The following is a 22,290-nucleotide window of genomic DNA, read 5'->3' on the forward strand; positions in this document are numbered from 1 at the left end:
TTCACATTTGGGGGGCATTTCCAAAAAACCTCCTGACTCCTTTTTCTCTTATTCTCGCTCCCGACTGCTATTGTTCCCCTATTCCTTTTGTTTCTGTCATTGTCCTCCTCTCCACCCACCCCCGCACCCCCCCACCCCGCCCGCGTTGGCACTCCTTCCCGGATTTGCTTGATTTAACCCCTTCCCGGGTGTCGCCCGTCAATCTCGGCTGTCACTTTAGCTGGTGCACCGGTTTTATTGCCATTGGCTTAAGCAGAGATAAGGCCACCACGTCAGAGGCGCTGGGGTTGGTTCGGCCAAACCTTAGTCCGGCGAAGGAGGCGGGTTTACCCGGGGACCGAATGGGAGGGAAGAGCTGATGAAGGGAGAGGCTCCCCCGAGTGCAAAATAAAAACAGGTACATGTGAAGCGAGGCGCAGCAAGGGTGTAGGCAAGGGGTAGGGCGCGGAGTGAGGGGGAGGCTCGGAAGGAGGAAAGATCACGGTGGCATGGAGTGGCGCAAAAGAGATGTCACTAAGGATTGCTACCTGGAATGATTTTATTATGATGTTTTCACGCAGCGCTACGCTGACCCGCGCGCCTCCCTGCTTGATTTGAAAGGATCAAAGGTGTGCGATGCGAGTCTGCACACGACCTGGGCGGTATCTGTGAGCGGACGACACGTGGAACCCCGGCGCCCGTTGGAACGGACGGCTATGTAAGAACGGAAGGGAATCCGGGCTGGGTTGGCCGGGGGCGTGTGTGTGTGTGTGTGAGAGAGAGAGGGGGGGGGATCTGCATTTTAAGCGGCCAGGAGGGGATTCCTCCGTGATACCTCGATTGTCGTCTCCCCACCCACCCCAAGACGCCTAAGCACAGGTTTGGAAAACCCAGCTACGTAAAGCAACCCGGCCTGATTTTTCTTTGCTGTTTCCTGCGGAGCATCAGTTACTCGAAGTCTCTGATGGAGAAACCTGTTTTCTTCGCGCGGCTGCACCGAGGCTGAGCGGCGCGCGGTGGGCTGGGCTGGAGCCGGTAAGCGAGTCGCCCCTCCGCACGCTGCAGACGAGGAGCGCTGAAGTGATTCAGCGTTAAGCCGAGGCGCGGTTGTGGCTGCTGGCGACCGAGTGGCGGAGATGAATGGGGACCGGGGGTGGGATGCAGAATGGCGCGAAGAGCCCTTGGCAACACGACGGGGTGTGTGTGTCTGGGTGTGTGCGCGCGCGTGCAACCGGCTTCCTTTGTGTAACAAACATCTCCCGGGCAGCCAAGCTGTTCGCTTATTGACTGAAAAAACACCGGAGTGCAGGCGCGCTAGGGAAAACTAAGAAAAAAAAGGGGAGGATTGACCTAGTCCGACTGTCGCATCTCTGCCCCCCTCCCATTCTTCAGCGCGAGGGTTCTGCCTACGCTTAACGGACTGCACTCTGCCCATGCTCGACGCCGCCTTCCTGTTAGTTCTGCCGCTTCGCGCGGTCCAGCGGCGCCAAAGGGGGAGCGTCACCGGGGCTTGTCTTGAAATCCTCGGGGCTCCTTCTGCAGATTCGGGGTCCTGTCCGGGGGAGAAGAGGGGGGGGCAAGAGACGCCCCGCGTGCTGTGCTCCAGAAATCAGATTACTGTATTGCCAAGTCAGGGAGGTGCCGCCAAGGGTGATGTGCAAAAATCAAATCTGCGCAAGTAAGGGCCCCTGTCTAAAATCGAGAAGGAGCCGGACAGGAGGGGAAAAAACCCGACACCTTTCCGAGAGAAGGAGGTGTTATTCGGGCTGCGTTCACACAACACGCTTAACTCGGTCAGGTGCAAACCTCTCGGCCCGCTATCCTCGAGTGGGCGGGGTGGGGAGGGCGGCTTAGCTCTGGAGGGCCGCCAGCCCGCAGGCTTCGTTTCCGCTCCGTGTCTCGTGCGAAGCCGAACAATGGGTGAAGTCAGCCACCGGGTTGTGCGAAGGCTGCTTTTCTGTACCACAGACTTCCCTTCCTCCTTCGGGGGCTGCGGCGCAGCTGTCTTCGGGAGCGACTAACGGAGGCGCGCCTGCAGCGGTGTGTTTGTGTGTGCGTGTTGTGGCGTAATTGGATTGCGAGCGGGGAGAAGCGTCGCGCTTGAGCGGAGGGGCGCGCGCGCCCGCTGCCCGGGGTTACCTTCGGTCATCCTTGCACCCTCACGCGCAAACGCACGTCCGCACCCACCCCCGCCCTCCTCTAGGGAAGCCGCCCGCTCGCTAGCCCGCCCGCCCGCCGGCCGCCGCCGCTCTGGGGAGACGGGCTTTCTTCCCACGCTGCTTAACAACGTGGGAGCAGCCGGAGCCTCCCGCGCCCCCCGCCGGCGCTCCTCCTGAGCTCAGCGTTGGCTTGGCTGCAGCCGCGCTACGGAGGGGAACCAGCAGGCCAGAGGGAACCGGAGCGCTCCGAGGAAGACGGGAGGCGGGGGTTAATCCCCGGGTAGGCCGCAGAACAAAGTGGCATTGAGGCGATTGCAGCCCTCGGGGGTTGAATGCGCCGCCCAGACGCTCATTGGTTGCCTTCGCACAACATTCGGGCCCTGGTGACTGGGTTAACCCTCTCTGGGCGTGTAGGGCCCAGTCAGTCAGAACCCAACCCACGGAGCAGGAAGTCATCCAAAACCTAGCCGAGGTTACTTCGTGTGAATGTGACAGCCAGGGTTACAACTAACCTGGCTCAATGTGTGCAGGAATTGGTGGTTCAAAGAGCTGCTGCCAGGCACTGGGTTGTCTGAACTATGCCTCTCCTTCTGAGTTTATAACCTGGCTAACAACTGTCCTCTTTGGTTGGAGGTCATTCTTCAGGCCAGGGACTGGCCCGCCTCCTTGCCCATTGATTTAAGCAGGGAGGGTGACCACAATCTCCTCAGGGGTCAAAAACACACCTCTCACCACACCCTGGGAGAGGTCAGCTCCGGGGGGCTGCAACTCACAGAAGCTCCTGCCTTTCAGTAAAATTTGTTCATCAGAAAAGGTGCTACCAGATCCCTGATTTTAAACTCTGGGCTGGGGATAAGATGAGGCGGCTATTGTGCAATGGGGGGAAACCCCTGGATGGCCGTTTTCTGGAACCAATGTTAATAGCGGTTGTGACATAAAACTCCTCTTTATGCAATGCTTTTCTTTATTCATTTGTTCCATATGCAGCCACCATCACAATGATTCTTGGCATTTACTTAAGCCAGTGTTGTCCAAACTTGGCCACTTTAAGATGAGTGGACTTCAACTCCCAGAATTCCCCAGCCAGCAGGGCTGGCTGGGGAATTCTGGGAGTTGAAGTCCACTCATCTTAAAGTGGCCAAGTTTGGACAACACTGGCTTAAGCAAAGAAAACACAATATAAAAGCTTGATGGATTAATTATGTGCTGTCAAGTCAGTGTCGACTCTTAGTGATCACATAAATTTTCTCCATGCTGATCCGTCCTCAACCTGGTCCTTCAGGTCTTCCAAGGGTGCCCCCTTGTCACTGTTACCGTCCTATTCTTCTATGTATAGGTTATATGCATTGTTCTGTTGCTGTTCTGTTGCTTTATTATTATTTTTTTCTTTTCTTGTTGCTGTTTTCTTCTTTTTCTCTTGGTACTTCTTAAATAATTATTTATAATTGATATAATTATCTTGGTGTTATTAAAAAGATGAAGTTTTGTGTTTTTTTAAAAAAAAGAAAGAAAAGGCACTTGGGAAAATGGAGTGGAAAAAGGGTGTGATACGCTTTTGGTTTTGCAGAAATGGAACTTAACCCAGTCCTTCCCACTGCAAGCTGTCAGGCAGCTTTGGGCCCTGCCCAACATCTGGACATTGACTTTCATCAATCCCGTCTGTGCTGTGGATAATGGGAGTTGTGGTCCAAAACAGCTGAAGGCCAGGTGGCACCTGTCCCTGAATCTCGCATTGGTGGCTGTCACTCTGCTTTTCCATTCCCAAAGGAAAAGGCAGAGGGTTAAGCAGCCCATTTTTCCCTTTCATGCTGTGTATCTTTAAGACTGCCTCCTTCTGAAAAAGGTTCAGAGATTGGAGCTTTTTCACTGTAATTTAAGTGCCAGGAGGGGGGCATGGAAAAGGAGTTTATTTTCTAAATTTCTGTGTATGTTTCAGGAACAGGCTGCGATACTCTGTTTTTGGTTTTTAAAAAAAGTTGAATTTCCCTTTGCAATTGTATTTATTTGTGCTGCCATTTAACCAGGGGCTTTCTGCAGAATTAGACATTGGTGGGTGCAGTTTAAACCTGTGTGTTAAGACACACGTAGCTCTCCATAGGGTTGGGCTTATTGACCTTCCCTGTTCTAGAACAAAGCTTGTGGGTTTCATCAAGCAGTCCCTTTTGGGGGTAGGGTGTTCCCTGTCCAATCATCTGTTTATGGTCCCATATTGTTTGTAGGTCATGGTTAGGTAGGTATCAGAGATGACTCACACCCAGGATTCTTCTCATTCAGACTGAAAGCCCAGAACCTTGAATGAGATGAGTTTGTAGGCTTGGTAAAATAGTAACTCAGATGTGGTGAATCTGTAGTGTGAGTAATAGTGAGTGGAACAGTCACATGTGTAAGATGCATGGCTGGAAATCTGGAGTGGTTATCTCAACGCATCTGAAGAATGTCAGCTTGGGGGAGGCAGTAAAAAAAAAAAAACCTATTTAATCTAATAAAAAAGTACCAGAATGTACACTGAAACCAGAAAAAAACATCCATCTCTCAGAAGCTAAAATTTGAAGATGAAAATAAGATATACAGAACAATATCCATACAACCCAAAACACTTACTTAGGCAATGATTTCATCTTAGTTTCAGTGACAGCCTGTGTGGCTTAAACGTTATCTTATCCATCCATTCCAGATGCTTCAGATTATCTTCCACATTATCTTATAAAGTTGGGATGAATAGATTGAGGGATGTGGAAACACTTTGTTTCCCTAAAACACTCTTGTATCTGCCCCCTTATTCTCTTTCCCCCAAATTATCAGTGGTATGAAGAACCTTCAAATTTGGTTTGAGATTCACTTTTGATTCCCCTGAGTGACCCTGGAGAATGAGGTAGACTAGTGTTTCTCAACCTCAGCAATTTTAAGACATGTGGACTTCAACTCCCAGAATTCCTCAGCCAGCTGAGGTTGAGAAACACTGAGGTAGACTGTCTCCTTGAGACTAATCCCACAACGTGTGCTCTAAAAGGTGCTAGCCTAACTGAATATGTTTGAGCCTCCTCCCACTTCTAACACTTTACCAGAATTTATCATTTCAATTTGGATTTAGCTTTGGGTAGAAATCCAGAGTACATGATGATGGTGGTGGTGGTGATAGTGCCTTCAAGTCAGTGTTGACTCCTGCAGTTTTGTTGGCAAGATTTCAGAAGTGGTTTGCCATTGCCTGCTTCCTAGGGCTGAGAGAGTGACTGGCCCAAAGGCAGAACTAGAAACCACTACACCAAACTAGCTCTCTTCTAGATTATTTACCCTGTCTTATTCCATCATATATATGTATTGGCCACAAGCATAGGATCCAAAACATGGCCACAATATACTCTTGGTGGGTAGCACCCAGTAACAGTTTTGTACCAGGTGCAGCTTCTGGGTGGTCTCCAAAGGTAGCCCTATGTAGAGCCCATTGCAATAGTTAAATTGAGAAGGGATGAGGGCATGAATGACTGTTTCCCCATAGATTGTCAGTAATACTTCTGGGGACTGTGAAGGCCACTCTGAAACCTTGATCTTTCTTTCCTGTAAGAATTAATTATTGATCTGGAAATATATTTTGGATCATCATCCTGCTTAAATAGCCAACCTCTTTTCAGCTTCTATTTCTGCACTGACTGTGGGATGTTAGCTTCTAGGAGATGCTGATGTTTCATTAAACCCTTTGGGTGAGAGATTGGGAAGAGGCTGAGAAAGGAAGGGGAGGACTCTAAATGTCAGCAACCAACGGATACCAGAGTTTGTTGGTGGCTTTTCTAAGAATTAGCAGCTTAGCTAAAGTACAGAAAGCTTGCAAAGAAGAAATGCAAAACTTTAAAAAAGACTCCACCTGAACAATCTCACTAATAAATGAGAGCTGGAAGATCCTATCACAGTTTCCAAGATTCTGGACTTTTAAGTCCTAATCTTAAAACATCTTATTGAACTCCAAAACATCTTATTGCTTATTGAAGTCCACTTTTAAGTTCTAATCTTAAAACATCTTATTGAAGTCCATAAAACATCTTATTGAAGTCCTAATCTTAAAACATCTTATTGAAGTCCATATTGAAGTCCAAGCCTTACCTCCTTGACTATGTCCTGCTGTATGAGACTTGGCACATTCAAGTTTACCTGCACATAATTTTCTGTGCAGTCACACAACCCCTAAAGACAATACAGTCCTTCCCATGCTTATCGGTTAGCAAGATGTTCTGTTCTTCAAAGGCTTCAGGCTTTTAATTCCAAAAGTATTTTGTTGGTTGTGACCAAACAATTCATTTTTTGTTTTCTCAGTCCAGAACCTTTTGTTCCAAAGTGTTGCAGGCTTATCACAGTTGTCTTCTGCATGCTTTAGACAATAACTTCTGTGGCGAGGTCAGAGAAAAAGAGTCCTTCTGACCATGATCCCACACACATCATTGCTAATTAAAAGTGATTAGCAAAAAGGAGAAGAGTCTGACCTGGACACCTGCTACCTTCCCCCACCCGCATCTGGTATGAGGTTAATAAGGGTATTTTTAGAAACATTTCATCACCACTTTCACAGTGCCCTCAACCGTTGATAGCAAATTTGATGACTAATCACAAACGTTTGCAGAATTTCCAGAAACCTTTTCTATTGGTTTCTGGAAATTCACAGACGTGAAGCTCAGGCAGAACAAGCCTAGGTATTCCTCAGGAACACACCAGGGGGAGGCGGACATGCTCCAGTGTGATAAAACTGGTGTATCCTTGTATTGACACATGAAAATCATGGAATAACACACAGCACCTCAAGAGGTAGAATACGGTAGGTATGAATTGGCAGTTCCTTTGCCTAAGCAGGCATGCTTTCTAGTTGACAAAGAAATCTCTAGCTTTAAGCCATTAGATATTTGTTTCTTTGTTGCATTTATATCCCATCTTTCCACTGGAAGCTCAAGGTGATGCAGAACTGAGGTTCTCCCCTAAATATCCCCCCCCCCAAGAACCCTGTGAAGTAACTTGGGCTGAGAATGTGTGACTGGCCTCTGAATCACCCCATATTTTTCCATGGCCTGGCTCTCCCTGTTTCAAATCCAACACCATAATCACAACCCAACCCTACCCTACCGAGCTTTCAATTCCTTCTGCTTTGTGATCCCAGTTGCCTCACCAGACTGTCTTCCTTTGGCAGGGCTAAGCAGAGATGAGGATTAAGAGGGGAAACAGCAATAGAGGGAACATGAAGCAAAGGCCCTTCAGCCAGACCTGCAGAATGTTCTGCAGTTTCAGGGCCTCCAAAACCTCTTTTGAAGGATTTGCAATTTCCAGGGAAACTTATTCCCCAGCCGGCCCTTGGGGACAGCTGTCCTGCCAACTTAGAGAGCTGATTTGTTAACGGGCTGTCTCTCTCCTGGCAGGAAATAAGCCACTCATGGTGCCAAGACATTTGGACCTGACAATGGAAACATGATCTTCCCTTTTCTCCCTTTATCTTGGAAAGAAATGGTACAACCATTTGACAATGGCTTTTTGTTCTTGGACCAGGGAATTATTTCCCAGCTCAAAAACTCCCTTTGCTTTCAAGAGGCATCTCTGGGGTTTTGCCTCTTCTTCTAAATACTTTCTTACCGCCGGTATCTTCCACTCTCACATCTGCCTACACTTGGTTTCTTTAGTATTAGTTCAAAATAGTTCTTAGCATGCTGTCATGTGACAGGTCAGGACTGTGTTTCATCCCGCTGTGGGTTGTCTAATCTGACTGGTCATGTTTTTCCAGCATCCAAGGCAGGGGCCTTGTTCGCACAAGATGCTCTCCTGTAGTTAAAGGTACAGTGATTTACTGAATTTATCCAGTTGTCTGGGTTCACACAACACACTGAACCATAAACGTATGGCTTGATGTCAACTTACTTTCAAGATCACCTCTTCCAGCCAAAATTGAGGCACAAAGACCCCAGGAAAAATTGCTTGTGATTCCCCACTTTGCTGAGGTTAGGGGCCTGAGGCCAAGAGGAGGTAAAAAAAATCAGTTTTCTGAAGCTGCCCAATACATTCAATCATAAAATAACCAGATGGGTTCAGTTCATACAACATGTCAAGCCATGCATGCAAAACAAAACAGCAAGAGCAACAACGCAATGGTGAACCTAGGATATCACTAACCAAGGTCATGATGTTGTGCAAATGTTTTACTGCACAAATGTGCAGAACTTTCAGCCTGCTGTTAATATATGTAGCAAAAATGTTTCCCATTCTTGTACTTAGCAAGGTAGTCTTTCTATTTCTTTTTTGTGGGAAATCTTAGCATGACTCTAGAGAGAAAATAAATGGACGATTTGAATGTCAGACACTGTACTTGAAAGATAACAACGTAATTCAATCTCTGCTTTAAAAGATGATGCTGTTTATGCAGTTTGGGGATCAAATAGGTACTAGAAATTTCTACCAGTTAAGGTATCTGTGAGTTGGTACTATTTATATGTTTTAAAAAAAACCCTTTGCCTTCATTGAGAACTTCCAGGTAATGCAACTGGAATTCCATACAACAGTGGTCCGCATCTTCTTCTTCTGAAAATCCCAGGTGGGTCTCATCCCAGCATTTAGCTGATCCAGCCCTGCTTAGCTTCTCCAGTAGTTAGTTCTTGTCTTCCGAGGGCTAGAGGAGGCATGGCTGGTGACTTGGGGATTTGGGGAGCGGGGGGTAATTGGGTCTCCCAGGTGCTTCATATGGTTATTTTGCCATTTAAACCACTGTTAAACATTGCTATTTTGCCACCAGATTTTTTGTTTTAGAAATCATTTTAGAAATCAATTTCTTTTGTATGTCCAGTGAAACATCTTTTCCCGTGTAATTCTTGTAGCCTGCCATTCGTGGATCCGCTTTCAGTGTCAGCTCTGTCTTCTCAGATAAAATTTGTTTCTCTTCTGCCGTTTCTTCCAAAACATCTTTTGGACACAATCTTTCCATAGAAGCAAACATCACGAGTGACATTGTTGATATTAACTTCTGATTCTACTTTTCAAAAATATCCTTCAGTATTTCCAATGTTACAATATTTTGCATCATTCTGTACTGTTAATCAGGTTTATGTATTCTTCTCTTTTAATTAAACTGCCCAGAGTCACTCTGTAGTGAGATGGGTGGTAACAAATTTGAAATATAAATTAATTAATTAATTAATTAATTAATTAACATCTTTAGTTTCCCCTAGTGTCTAATTTTTTAAATTGTTTATCTCTTTTATGTCTTAGAAAAAATTCAAAACAAGTTGAGTTTCCCAAGGGAAGGATTCTTTATAATTAATTCCAAATCCTATTTCAAATTTATCTGGACCCTTAATCTGTTTATAACTTTCTAAAATCAAAGTCTTAATTAGCTTTTTGTTGCTTATTTCAATTTTTTAAAGTTCTTAAACTTGTAGTTAAAATTTTCTTCCATTAAGGATTGAAGGCAGACTCACCCCGTGTTTTCAGACTTGTCGATCCAAAGGTTTCTAATAGCTGAAAAGTAATTAATAAGGAATTTCTAAATGTGATTAGAAAAGGAAGTATGTGAACTTAGTGTCCTTTTAAAGGTGCCGATCATGGTTTGAGCAAGATAGCTATTTCCTTATCTCCCAGGGCTCAAAACTCGCCAGAGACTGTGTCTTGCAGTCTCCTTGCAGGGAGCAACTGTCTGGAGCACTTGTGGGTGATCTCCTATCCTCTCTATCTGGACAGATTCGAAGAACTGGTCTACTCACCGGCTCTTTGTTCTTCGCCATAGTCATCAGCTCCACTTTTCATGGAGCTGTCTTCAATCTGCCACTTCTTCCTCCGGAAGTCCTTAGAGCCCTATTTTGCCACCAGAGTTTGATAGTGTGATCCTTGGAAGCAAGTGTGCAGCATACATGTGAGGTGGAACAGGGTTTTACGTTGTCTTTAGAGTGCAGTCTATCTACCTTTGTCCTACACTATAGAATAGAAATGTCTACAAGAGCAGTGTGGCCAGTGCAATGGATTCCAAAGATTTATAAGCATCACCATAATGATTGCATAAATATCAATGCATTTCACTGAGCTTGCAGGCATGGCTGTGCCACACAAGGAGCCGTTATAAAAATCCACTGTTCAGAATGGAATCATTTCATGATGTTCATTGTTGCATTGTTAACTGTTCTTTTTTTTGGGGGGGGGGGTTCAGTAATAGCAACCTTACCAAATTTGAAGCTACTTCTCTCGAGTTCCCAAGCAACCTGGAAATATGTCTAACTATTTCTCAAGATTTGATCAGGAGGGAACATCATTTTGATCTTCTCCATCATTTTGAAAACTGAGAGAATCAAAGCAGCATGTTCTGATTAGATTTGAGAGAGTCAAAGAGCCAAAGCACCACAGGGCAATTCATAATCATCGTTGACAGATATCAGGAGTTTGGAGGTACAGAAGTCTGACCAGTTTTGCATCAGAGTTTTCTTGGGGATTTGATCCCCACCTACCAGAAAATTAAAAGCATCTTGGATCCATTTTCCAAGGTGGCTCTTGAAATCATCTTTTTCTCTCCTGTGCATGGTAACGTTTTGGTGTAATGCACACAATAAAATAATCTACAAGTACATACTGGATTATTATCTTTAACTTTATATTTTGATTTCTCTTTTTGAAATACAACTGGCCAAAATGCTTGTCCATCAGTTCTTTGCAAAATGACCACCACTTCTACTTGTTCTGATCTTAGGTTAGTCTGCAGTATACACCATTTCCTTTACCCACCTGTTGTTGTACCAGTGTAATAATGAGGCCAACATAATGAGATCAGGCCTGATTTCACTTCAGTACTCTTGATGATACTATCATTCATTCATTCATAGAATTATAAAGTTGGAAGAGATCACAAGGATCATCTCATCCAACCCTATGATTGAACTATGTCAATTCTGTGTCTGTGCTCCAGCATCTGGATACTAAGGAAGAGGAGAGTGTAGAGAAAAGCAATGAGGATAGTGAGAGTCTTAGAGGTTAAATTTTATGACAATTGTTTAGAGGAATTGAGTATGTTTAGCCTGAAGACAAGAAGATTAAGGGGGAGACATGATAGTGATCTTCTGATAGTTGAAGGGCTGTCACAGGGATGAAAGTGTGGATTTATTTTCTGTAGCTCCCAAAGGTGCACTTCTAACCAATAGGTGGAAGCTTTATCAAAAGAAATCCAGACTCAAAATAAGGAGGAATTTCCTGACTATGAGAACTATTAAGCAGTGAAACAGCCTGGCTCCTGGAGATGTTGGTGCTCCATCATTGAAGGTTTTCAGACACAGGTTGGAGAGTCATCCAAGAAGCTGTCTTCTTCCACTAGAAGACCTCAAAAATTCCCTTCCAACCCTAGGACTCAATAACTTTACAAGTTATGAACATGCTATAAGTTGCTAGTGTGGAAATGGAAGGGACAGTTCCATATTGACAGATTAAAAAAAAAATACTTTTGAAAGTTTCATCTGGATTCTTTCGAATGGATAATAGCAGAACAATTTGTGAAGCTTTATGGAAATCATGATGTATGAATTAGCTAAAGGAAACTGAAAGTAATAAATCGTCTACATTATTCCTCCTTCCTGCCTCCCAACAGCAATAGTCTGTTCATCCTGGCCCATGATGTGGAAGCATGCTAAATCATGGTTTATAGTAACCATACTTTAAAACTCAAGGCTCCATAGTATAGGCAGTCATGTTTGAGGGCCGTATGTTCCCACTGTCTATTTATATGTTGTGCAAAACCAGCTATTGTGGTTTATAAGCTATGGGCATGTAAGCAAGGCACACACGTGTTATTGCTCACTTGTTTGGGAATAATTGCAAACCATGATTTCATCATGAATAGTGTTTATCCTATGTTGACAGGTATGGGAAACTTGTTAGGTAGATTCTAAGCCAGTGCTTAGCAAGATCATCTGTGGTTTAATTAATAAACTATTGCTAACCCTAATGTGTGAATCCTTTCAAGGCCAAACATCACAGCAATCATGCCTAGCAAGCTTCTTTAAATATTGGCTTCCAATTCTGGTTTGCTAACAAATGTCATATTTTGTGATTCAGCCTCTTGCTGCACATTGTAGAGTTTTCTCAGCTATTCCCTGAGTCATATCTGAACTGACCTGACGTATCATGAATGAGTGTATTTATTTGCCTTCTGATAATGGCTGGAAAGTGTTGAAATATTTCTGTACAATGATGTTTTATTTACTGGGGAGTGGAGGTGGTGGTTGATTCTTCAGCCTTCAGTTTACTTTGTCCTGGCAGGATTGATAAAAGCTCCTGTACCTTATCTGTGATTTTCAAATGTGTAAAAAGCTTTCTTCAAGGAAAGGGAAGGAGAAGTCTCCCATGAAATGTTCTGTCCTCCTTTTCAAGATGCTCTGCTTTTTCTTTAAAGTCATAACTGACTTTTGTGTTGATGGAGGAAGATACAAAACCTCATTGAGAGCCTGCTGCCTTTTTTCCTATGGAATAAAGCCAGAAATTGATTCTGAGTCATTTCCCATGACCAGCTGCCAAAATGCTCTACTGATCATGAACAGGAAACCAACTGAAGATGAAGACCAGCATCTCATTTGAGGTTCTGCTTATCTGGTGCATTAACAATATATCATGACTGGGGATGAGACGTGTTAGATCAGTTTTGCTTATGCTTTTATGTAGTGGTTTCTGAGATCCTTTAATCTTCTTTTAGACATATTTATCTTTTGTTAATTTGAGGATTGGTGGCTTAGAGTTGTATGATTGCTCTATCATTTAAAATTGTTTTATTGTTGTTAGAGATACCATATGAGCATTCTTTACAAAAGGTAAGATGCAAATTCCGTTGTTATTGCTACTAAATTGTAAGGATCATAGTGGAGGGTAATACTTAAGTAAAAATATTCTGAGCATTGCTCAGCGCTTTTAGAATGTTGTTTGGGTTCTCTGCTTTATCAACAAGGTTCTAGATCAGTGTTTCTCAATCTTGGCCACTTTAAGATGTGTGGACTTCAACTGCTAGAATTCCCCAGCCAGCATGTCCACACATCTTAAAGTGGCCAAGATTGAGAAACACTGATCTGGATCCTACAGTCTTTGTGTTTTAATGTCTACTGGAGCCCCATTTCTTCATTTTCCAGTAGGAGGGTTTCAGACCAGCTCCCAACATATAAGTACTACAATACTTATTCATTTGGGACCTGGTGAAACCTTTTTACTTTTTATTTTTTAAAAAAAGCTCAGCATTTTGAGTATCTTTTTTTTTTATTGAGTTATTAATGTAAGCTGTCTTGAGTCTCTCTGGCTTGGCAGCTTTATAAATCTAAATAATCTATAAATTATTGTTCTTGGCAGTGTGGACGTACCCCAGGAATCTGAATAACAGACCTCTTCCTCAAAAATAACCTTAAAGGTTTTGTCTTTAATTAGCTTTTCTAATTAAGATTTAGTTTTCTAGTTAGCTCTTAAATAAATTTATGTTATTCTCTCACTACAAAGAGCAGGTATTTTTCTCAGATGGATGGATAGGGTAGTTACAACTATACAACTTCTGTATTGTCGAGCCGAGTGGCTCCCTGATATAATTTCATTAAATAAGACCAAGTGTAATTACTTTCAGAGCATTTAAATTGTACAATTATATGCTTCTCAAGCTAAGTTAAGCACTGTGAAAACAAATTGAAGCCAACATGGGTTTTAGTTTCCTGTTAGTGAGAGAACATCAATGTCTTACAGACTATACTCTGAATTTTGCTCTGATCTGGACTTTCATTCTTTTTTATTGTAAGGACAGGCATGAAATAAACTGAGAATGTTTCTCAGTGTCAGTATGTGACCGACTCAAATATCTGAATTGGCAGTTATGCCCAATAACGATTTTGCATCTTGAGTGCTCATGCAGCCAATATTGTTATGAATGCTGCACCTGGTTAAAGAAATCATTACCAGATAATCATGGGTTTAATTGATTAACTGGCTAATTTGCATTTGGATGAAACAATCATTATGGAGGAGGACCTCTGTGTCTTTGTTTTAGATGCTTTGCATACTTGTTGCCATAGAGTAGCCAATCAGATACCTTGTAGAAAAAGCATTCCTATTGCGTGCCCGCTTCTTCTAGCTTGGGACCCATCATCTCTAGTTGTCCAAGAAGGGTTGGAGTAAGGCGTTCTCTTCTAGACCAACTGATATGAATAGAACTTAAATTAGCAAGGACTAAGCTTAAGGACATAGACTTCAGTTGCTCTAAGCCAAGTATGACTTCCATCTTTTGTATTCATAATTAATACAATCCATTCTTAATAATTTCCAATATGCTGGAAAACTGTTAGTGGATTAATCAGTCAGCCAACCAACAGTACAACCCTATATATGGTTACCCAAATTAAGCTTCATTGACTGTTATGTGATTTATTCCTGGGTAAGAAAATTTTAAGTTGCACATTTATGGACTAATGTTTAAATTCTACGCATATGTGTTGAGTAAATAACACTGATTTTTAATGGAAAATAATTCTGAGCAAACACGGATCAGACTAGTGATGATTCTGCCATCATGGAGAGTGAAGTGGTTTGTTCAGGCCGCAGGTTGGGGTGACATAAAAAAACTAAAATGATAAGAAGTTGAAATGTGATATTTTCCAATTATTGGGAAAGAAACCATTCTCTATCCAGGGCCCTGAAATCCTCCTCCTAAGAAGCAGGTCCATGATCATTCTTTGTTTCACACCCTACTTGTAGAGCAGTTGAAGTCGCTCTGGAAACAAATAGCCCTTCAGAATTCTCCATCAGTTTTCTTGGCCGAGACATCAGCTGCATGATTTCTCTTATTATTATTATTTTTTTCATAGAAGGAGACAATCTCCTACAATTCTCAAGGCCAGGGCTCGCCTTAGCGGTGATCATTAGCACTGCTATTGAAAAAGCCCCCTTGTATGGCTTCCTTGACATGTGTGAAGCTAGAGAACCAGCAAAGATGCAAGGAAAGGAAGGACATTGACATGCACCTGTTGCAAGTCCAGGAGGACCATCCAAGTCATGAATCACCTCCTTCATCTTTGAGAACTCCTTCACCTGATAGCCTTTGTATAAATTTACTCCAGAAATCAAATCGGCCTCTGCTATATCGTGTTTGACATATAGCACAGCTCCAGTGAAGGACCAAACCTTCTGTTGGAGTTTACGATTTAGCAGTGAAAGGAATGCATGATCCTAATAGATAGAACTTGTGTTTTCTAGGTTAAAGTGATGCTTACCTTTTTAATTCTCATTTCAGCATACTGTATGAAGCTGTGCACACCAGACCACTCCTTTCACTTTTTTTTAATGAAAAATTCATTTCCGAGCCTATCCGAAGGTGAAAATTGCCTTCATCCAGTTTTACTCTGCACTTGTGACATTCCTGGGAGGTTTTTTCCCCCTTCTCTCACCCCTCCCTGTCCCTTCCTTTGTTTCATAAACGAAAGCTGGAATGGCATTTTCCCCGTGGAATTTTTTATTGGTGACAGAAATAACATCCATAATCCCCATAAGCCACAAACAATTCAGTACATACTACTATTAAAAACTAAGGAGATGGAATTGGGTAAATGCGTATTGGCAAGAATGGGACTGTTGTAAAACTGAAATACGACCTTTTTTTAAAAAAGCTTTGGAGTGATGATGCTTTTAACTAGCTGGGGGTCAGGAGGGGAGATAGATTGATTTAACTTTTGAAGTTAAGTAGGCATATGAACAAGAGTTCTGATCTGTCCAAGTAATTAACTGCATTTGGGCTGTTGATCCATTCTGAGAATTCAAAATAACTTGGAAAATTAGTCAGAATGGATCAGATTAACCATGGATGGATGGATAGATATTTATATGCAGGGCCACCTATCTGAAATTGAATCTGCATGTCCATCCTAATTGCTCCAGCTCCTCTCTTTAAAACAATGTCATTTGGCTTCCACCATGAGATAATTGGTGGCCTGTCCCTGCCTTCTGGAAAACTTTGAAGATCTGGGGTTTCCTCTGGGTTTAGTAGGCGAGCCTGTCTATAGTGGTTTGATATTAAATTATTGGCCTCATCAACACCATGCTTCTTTTGTTTTATTGTGTGTGTGTGTGTGTGTGTGTGTGTTACAGTTTATAAATTGGGCAGCCATATAAATCAATCCATTAAATAATGGTTGCATATATGCCCTGATGAATCAACTTTAAAAAAATCAAATCATGAAGATAAACAGGGTAAAACAAGACAAATACAAGCATGCGTTTATTTGAGATTGTGTTTGCAAGCGTTTGCATTCTCTTACGGCAGAACAAAAATGATTAAGTTTGCTAAAGATGACTTTTGTTAATTCAAACCACTTCTGTATTATAGGAAAATGCTTTCTCCAAAATATATTTGTGCTACAACTCTCATCAGCTTCAGACAGCATGATCTATAATCCGAGTTATGTGATTATATCCCACATTATCTATCTGCAGTTATGCAAATCTAGAAAAGCAGAGGGGTCCTTGAGAGTGTAGTTTGGAGTTACACATAATAACTTTGTCACATAGTTCCAGACATCTGTGGCATATAAGGCTAGATACACTATTAAAAGTCAGATGGTGTCAGCCTTACTGGGGAGACCAGATAGGAAACATGACCAGATAAGCTAATTCTGCTTTATTGTAAAGCTCCATTAAGAGAATCTTGCAAGTCTGAAAGTACAATTCTCCCACCATCTCCTTTACAGCCCAAAAATTTAGGGAGGGTCCCTTCTGAGCCCCTCCCTATCCAGCTGCAGGCCCTACTGTCTCTTATCTGATTGTTCCTTAGGTTGCATCTCCCCGTCTCCCAAGGTCTTTCCCACATACCATTACAGATGATGGCACATGCTACAGCTGACTTCTCTTCACCACAGCTGTACTTCATTCTACTTCAGAAGTGGTTTAGAATAAAAATTCCTCCTGCTCTTAATAATGTGATGTATTGTCAGTCAAAAATTGATGCCCCAAGATGCTCTCTTCCGGCTTAAAATATGGAACAAGCTTTCATCCCCATGCAGTCAACTTCCATTTCTGCCACTCCAGGCAGAAAAGGCCTTCAGACCTACCAACCCAGTTCCCAACATCTGAGGAGACATCTATCACTAGCTCTAGGGAACATGGAGGAAGGGATCCTCTCCTAACTAGATGCTGTTCTGATCAATAGGACTGTAGCTCCCTTCTTCCAATAGCCATGATGGCTGGGAGTGATGGGACTTGTAGCTCCATGTTCTGGATTAGAGAGGCCATTTGGGGTTGGTAAGAAGTCTATTAATTCAATTCAATTAATTAGATTCAATATAGCCACCCACTCCAGTGAACTCTTGGGTCTAAGAAGATTGATGTTCTTCCAAAAGGATGCAGAAGATCCCATATCAGTTCAGTTTTTAGCAAGTATAAAAGTATGTCAAGTTCCTGATAGTTTTGAAGATGATTCTGTTGCTGTTTCTTAAGGCACTCCTTACTTTTGGCCACATGTTAAAAAGCAAAACAGTAATTGCATTGACCCTCCTGAAGCCACAAGAAACCTTAAGATAAGAGCAAATGTCATTTGCTGTAGTAATTTCCTCATCAAAGTATCAAAATCAGTAAGAACAAAGATGATCCACCACAGAACAATAATGTGGGAATTAAGATGATTCTGGGTTTGGCAGCTAAATCATAACACTCATCCCACCAAGCTGTTATGGGTGGATTTCCACCAAAGGTTTATAATTAACTATGTGACTTATCATGCTGCTTAAAATCATATTCTGTTGAACAAGTATGTCAAAACCATTCTTAAACCTCTATTTTCCATTACCCAAAGTGGGAAGATCAGCTCATCCTGATGAAGGATCATGACTTGGGTTCTGTAACATAGACCTTTGGGGGTGTATTATACTTTGCGAAGTATTTGTCAGGATTGTGATGGTTTCGCCTTGTCTGGAACAGCATTATTCTCAGGTTACTTCTACCTCAGTCATTTTGTAGTAGTGCTGAAACATGGGCTTCCCCTCTCCTAGTTCAACAGCTTAACCACTACACTACACTGGCTCTGTGTTCCTGTTCTTTGTTTCTGAATTTGGCACCCTTGTTCTAGTTCAGGCCAGAACCCTTGTTCTAGTCTCCTCCTCTTTCTGGGAGATCCTTTTAATTTTTTTCCCCCCTTCTATATAGCATCTCATTTGTATGAACTGAGTAAGATCATAGCAATTTAGGCAGTTCAATTAACTGAGCAGATTTTCTTGTTCCACTTTACCTAACTTTATCTCCCACTTCTATGGGAAGTAAAGCTCTGGTACTGTGATCATAATGTTTCTGCTTTTCTTGTCTCAGTTTCAACTTCTTTTTCATGCTCCCTCATCATTAACAGTTTTAATAAGACTTCTCTCAATGGTATCCTTGTTCTCAAATGTTATCTTGTGAACAGTTGAACAATTGAGCATTTCCATAAGTCAAAAGATAAAGGTGTAAATTGGATTCACCCAATTTAGACTCCCTTAACTATTTCATTAGATTTATGTAATGTTCTTCCTGCCATCCTACTTCACTGAGCATAACGTGGACTCAGAGTAGTATGTATGAAGTTCTCAGCAGCAGCAAATGATCTAAATTCTCCCAAATAAAACATGGTTGGATATTAGTAATAACTTTTTCAGTGATTTCATACCTAGCAAAAGTAGATTTACAAGGTACAATAAGGATTTTATTGGGTTTTCCAAGAAATAAACTATGCAAATTTGAAGAGAAATCCACCCCCAAGAGATACTCTACTGGAATCCTGCCAATTCTGTGAAAGTCTTATAGGTAATGGTTTTCTGTAGGTTCTTTATAATCCATAGTTCTAAAAATTGGCACTTTTCACAAGCTTGCACTAATTATTTGGAGCATTCATACCAGACTAATATATATTTAGCTGTTCTCATACATAAGTCATTTTCAAATGACCTTTTGATTTTTAAAAGTATTTATTCATATATTGAAAACATTTCTGCATCACTTCCCATTAAAGAAAGATCAAAGTGGTTTACCATTAAATTTCTCAGATCGTAACTTTTTAGATACTGTTATTTATCCTTGTAAAAAAACTGGACCTTTTTGAATACTCAGCTTTTCTGGATAATTTCTCTATGATTTTATTTCAGGAACTTTGTTTTCTGAAGCCATCCTGACAAAATGATATCTTTGATTGAATGAATGAATGAATGAATGAATGAATGAATGAATGAATGAATGATTTAGTTTGTCCTTATCATAAACACATAATTCTCTGGTGGCTTACAGCAAAACACAGCAGTAGAATAACACACCCACAATAAAGAAATCACCCCATAATCCATCACTATAAGATCAAAAATACAAAACTGCAAAAAACCATCGATCATACCTCAGCGTCATCTCAGTTACTGTAGGTCCTCTGAAACAATCCAGTCTTCAAGAATATTTGGAAGGCCACCGATGTGGGCTAGACCAATATCAACCAGGTAGCTGTTCCATAGTGAGGACACAGCTACTGAAAAGCAATAGCGGCATACCTCAGCCCTTTTCACACTGTGGAGGACAATAAGCACTTTCTCCTGGGACGTGTATGTCAGACAAGTCAATTCCAGCTGGAGAAGACAGTCCTGAAGGTACCTTAGCAAAAGGTCATTGAGGAAGGGCTTTCTAGGTTCAACCTGCACTTTGACTTACAGCACTGAAGTTGTTACCTAGCTGGGTAACGAAACGTCTGCAAGAAAACAACCAAGCTCAGAGAATCCTAAGGACTCCACTTTGACTTATACCTGGAAACAAATTGGAGGCCAGTGCAGGGCCTGGAACAGTAATGTAGCATGCTTAGGGCAGTGAGTACCAACCAGTAGCTGAGCCACTACATTCTGGTACTCAGAGTCAGCTCCATGAAGAACACATTACAGCAGTCCAGAATTCATGAAGACCAGCATCACTGGTCTTCCTGTTTGAAGCAGTTGCCCTACTTTGCCTAGCAGTAAGGTTGGCCTAATTACTGCCTGGGGCTGTATGTGAACTCCTATCTAGGCGTATTTGAACTGGGACACACATGTCCCTAGATTTGTAGCATTTTTTTTCCTGAATACTTTTAGCACAGTTGTGAAAATCCAGTTGCTGCCTGTATTTGCAGCCACGGCTTGCCATTTTAGCACCTTTGAGATGATACTGAAAGGTAATTTATTATTTGTAGAATCAGAACATTATCCAAAAGTAACGCTTTTAGTTCTCCAATCTGGAAAAGGATCCATTATGTGTGGCCCTTTTTTCTAACAATACAATAAAACATGAAATGCATTCATCATTTTCTCTTTCGCCATGTTTCAATTTTCCCCCTTAGGAGGAAAGAAAAATGCTTCGATTGAGAATGTCCTTGCCTTTAGAACTTTTCCCATAGTTGTCCTGTTTCAGAGGAGAATTAATGAAACACCCCCTACAGATGATCCTAAATTGGAATAAATTTGTGCAGCAGTACTACTTCCTATCATTAGGTGCTTCTAATTGGATTTTATGTTACTTGAAAATTTGGATCTTCTCCATTGTTCATTCTTGACTGTTGCAAGCATAGGTATAAGAGGCTATAACCAGCAACTAGATATTGGCTACTTTTGCCCCATATTTTAGTTCTGTTTAAGGCCTAAAGTGGGCTGCTCTATCCTGATGCTTTCCAGATATGTTTATACTACAACTCTCAGAATTCTCAGCAAGAAAGTAGGTTGGAAATTCTGGGAATTTCCATCTCAACTCTACTCAAGAATACCAGGTTTGGGGGAAGACTGGCTTGGGTTACACCTAGATTGCCCTGTTCAAACAATTCACTAGGTCATGAAGTAGGTTAGTATGTCAGAGGGCTTAATTATAGCTTAAAATGTCCCCAGGGTTAGTTGGCACTGATTAAACCTGCATCAACCATGTTTACCAGAGGCTGAAAGACAGACAACTTCCAGAGTAGGATAACAGGGACTCTAAACATTCCATCACTGTTTCCTTTCTACTTTTCATTCCCAGTCCTGATTCTTTTTCACCCTCTTGGAAAACAAAACCAACAACCAGGATCTGACAGCTTCTTGGCCTCCTTTGAGACCAATGACTGCTTTTGATGCTGCACTGCTGACCTATGAGGAATTGCCCAGGACAGCAGACAACCAAAACAGTCAATCACAAAGCCGGAAAGCACTTATGGCTCTTCCTGTAGACAGTGCTTTGGATGGTGGAAAGGGGTGCAATTACAGCATCAAAGAAGGGCTCAGATACAGTCATGGTCCAAAGCAGGTCATGCGTTCAAGCAGAACTGAGCCACCAGTGATCTGGTCTGAACATGTTACGATTCCTGTACAACAAATGGTACAGCTTGCATTACATCAGTACAACACTGCTTCGTCATTTGACCTCCCTGCCATGGATGCTTCTGGCCTCTTGGTCCCCTTTTTGTGGCTCTCAGGGCTTCCCAGGTTGCTTTGCTACATTTGGTGCAAAATAGAGACTCGGGTTGGGGGGTCCGCAAAGAGGGGGTCAAAAAAAGTGAAGATGGCAGCCACAACCATTGTGCAACACATGTAAAAATGATATGGGGCATTGATTCCATGGTTGTGAGTGCTATTTTGACCTTTTGACCCCCCTTCCTGCAGACACCCTGATTTGGGTGTTGCAATTCTTTCCTTTCTTTAAATTAACAAGAATAACCACAAAAGACGCATCACAATAGGTAGACAAAGCTCTGTTTGGCTTTAAAGCAATTAATTTCTAATGAAGCCCCAAATTCCTAAAAAAATTAAAAACAGGCCCCAAACACCATTTTTATCAATGCTGGTGATATTGTTGGGCTCACCCTTGGTAATCCTGGAGACTGAAAAAAAGTAAATAAAGTAATTGTAATAATAAGTGCAGGAACTGAAAGAGAAAACTCACCAACTTCTGCATTAAAACTTCAACGGGCCAGCCCTGCCACTGGGCAAAATGAGCCAGCCCTGCCATTGGCCATCCTTGGCCAATGATTTGGGGTGCCATGGAAGGTCAGTATGTCATCATCATCATCATCATCATCATCATCATCATCATCAACAATAGCAGTAGTAATAGTGGAAGTAATAATAAATTTCAGTGTATTACTACTAATGAGGAGGAGTAAGAATAATACTCCTCTTGGAGTGCCATGAATGTCATGCTCTTTGACTGAGCA

General features: G+C 42.2%; 1 protein-coding gene across 1 annotated transcript in view; it reads left to right on the forward strand.

The window, feature by feature from the left end:
- Nucleotides 1-311: 311 nt before the first annotated feature.
- The window catches only part of SLCO4A1 (solute carrier organic anion transporter family member 4A1), a 53,820-nt gene continuing 31,841 nt past the window's right edge, over nucleotides 312-22,290 (forward strand). The window contains exons 1-2 of the mRNA XM_007439995.4: nucleotides 312-397; nucleotides 561-697. The gene's annotated coding sequence lies outside the window, so the exon portion shown is untranslated. The remainder of the gene's footprint in view (nucleotides 398-560; nucleotides 698-22,290) is intronic.

This window comes from Python bivittatus, unplaced genomic scaffold (genome assembly GCF_059951505.1).
Source record: "Python bivittatus isolate LINGU-HERP-01145 unplaced genomic scaffold, Pbiv_v1 ctg000700_np1212, whole genome shotgun sequence".
Classification (NCBI taxonomy): Eukaryota; Metazoa; Chordata; class Lepidosauria; order Squamata; family Pythonidae; genus Python; species Python bivittatus.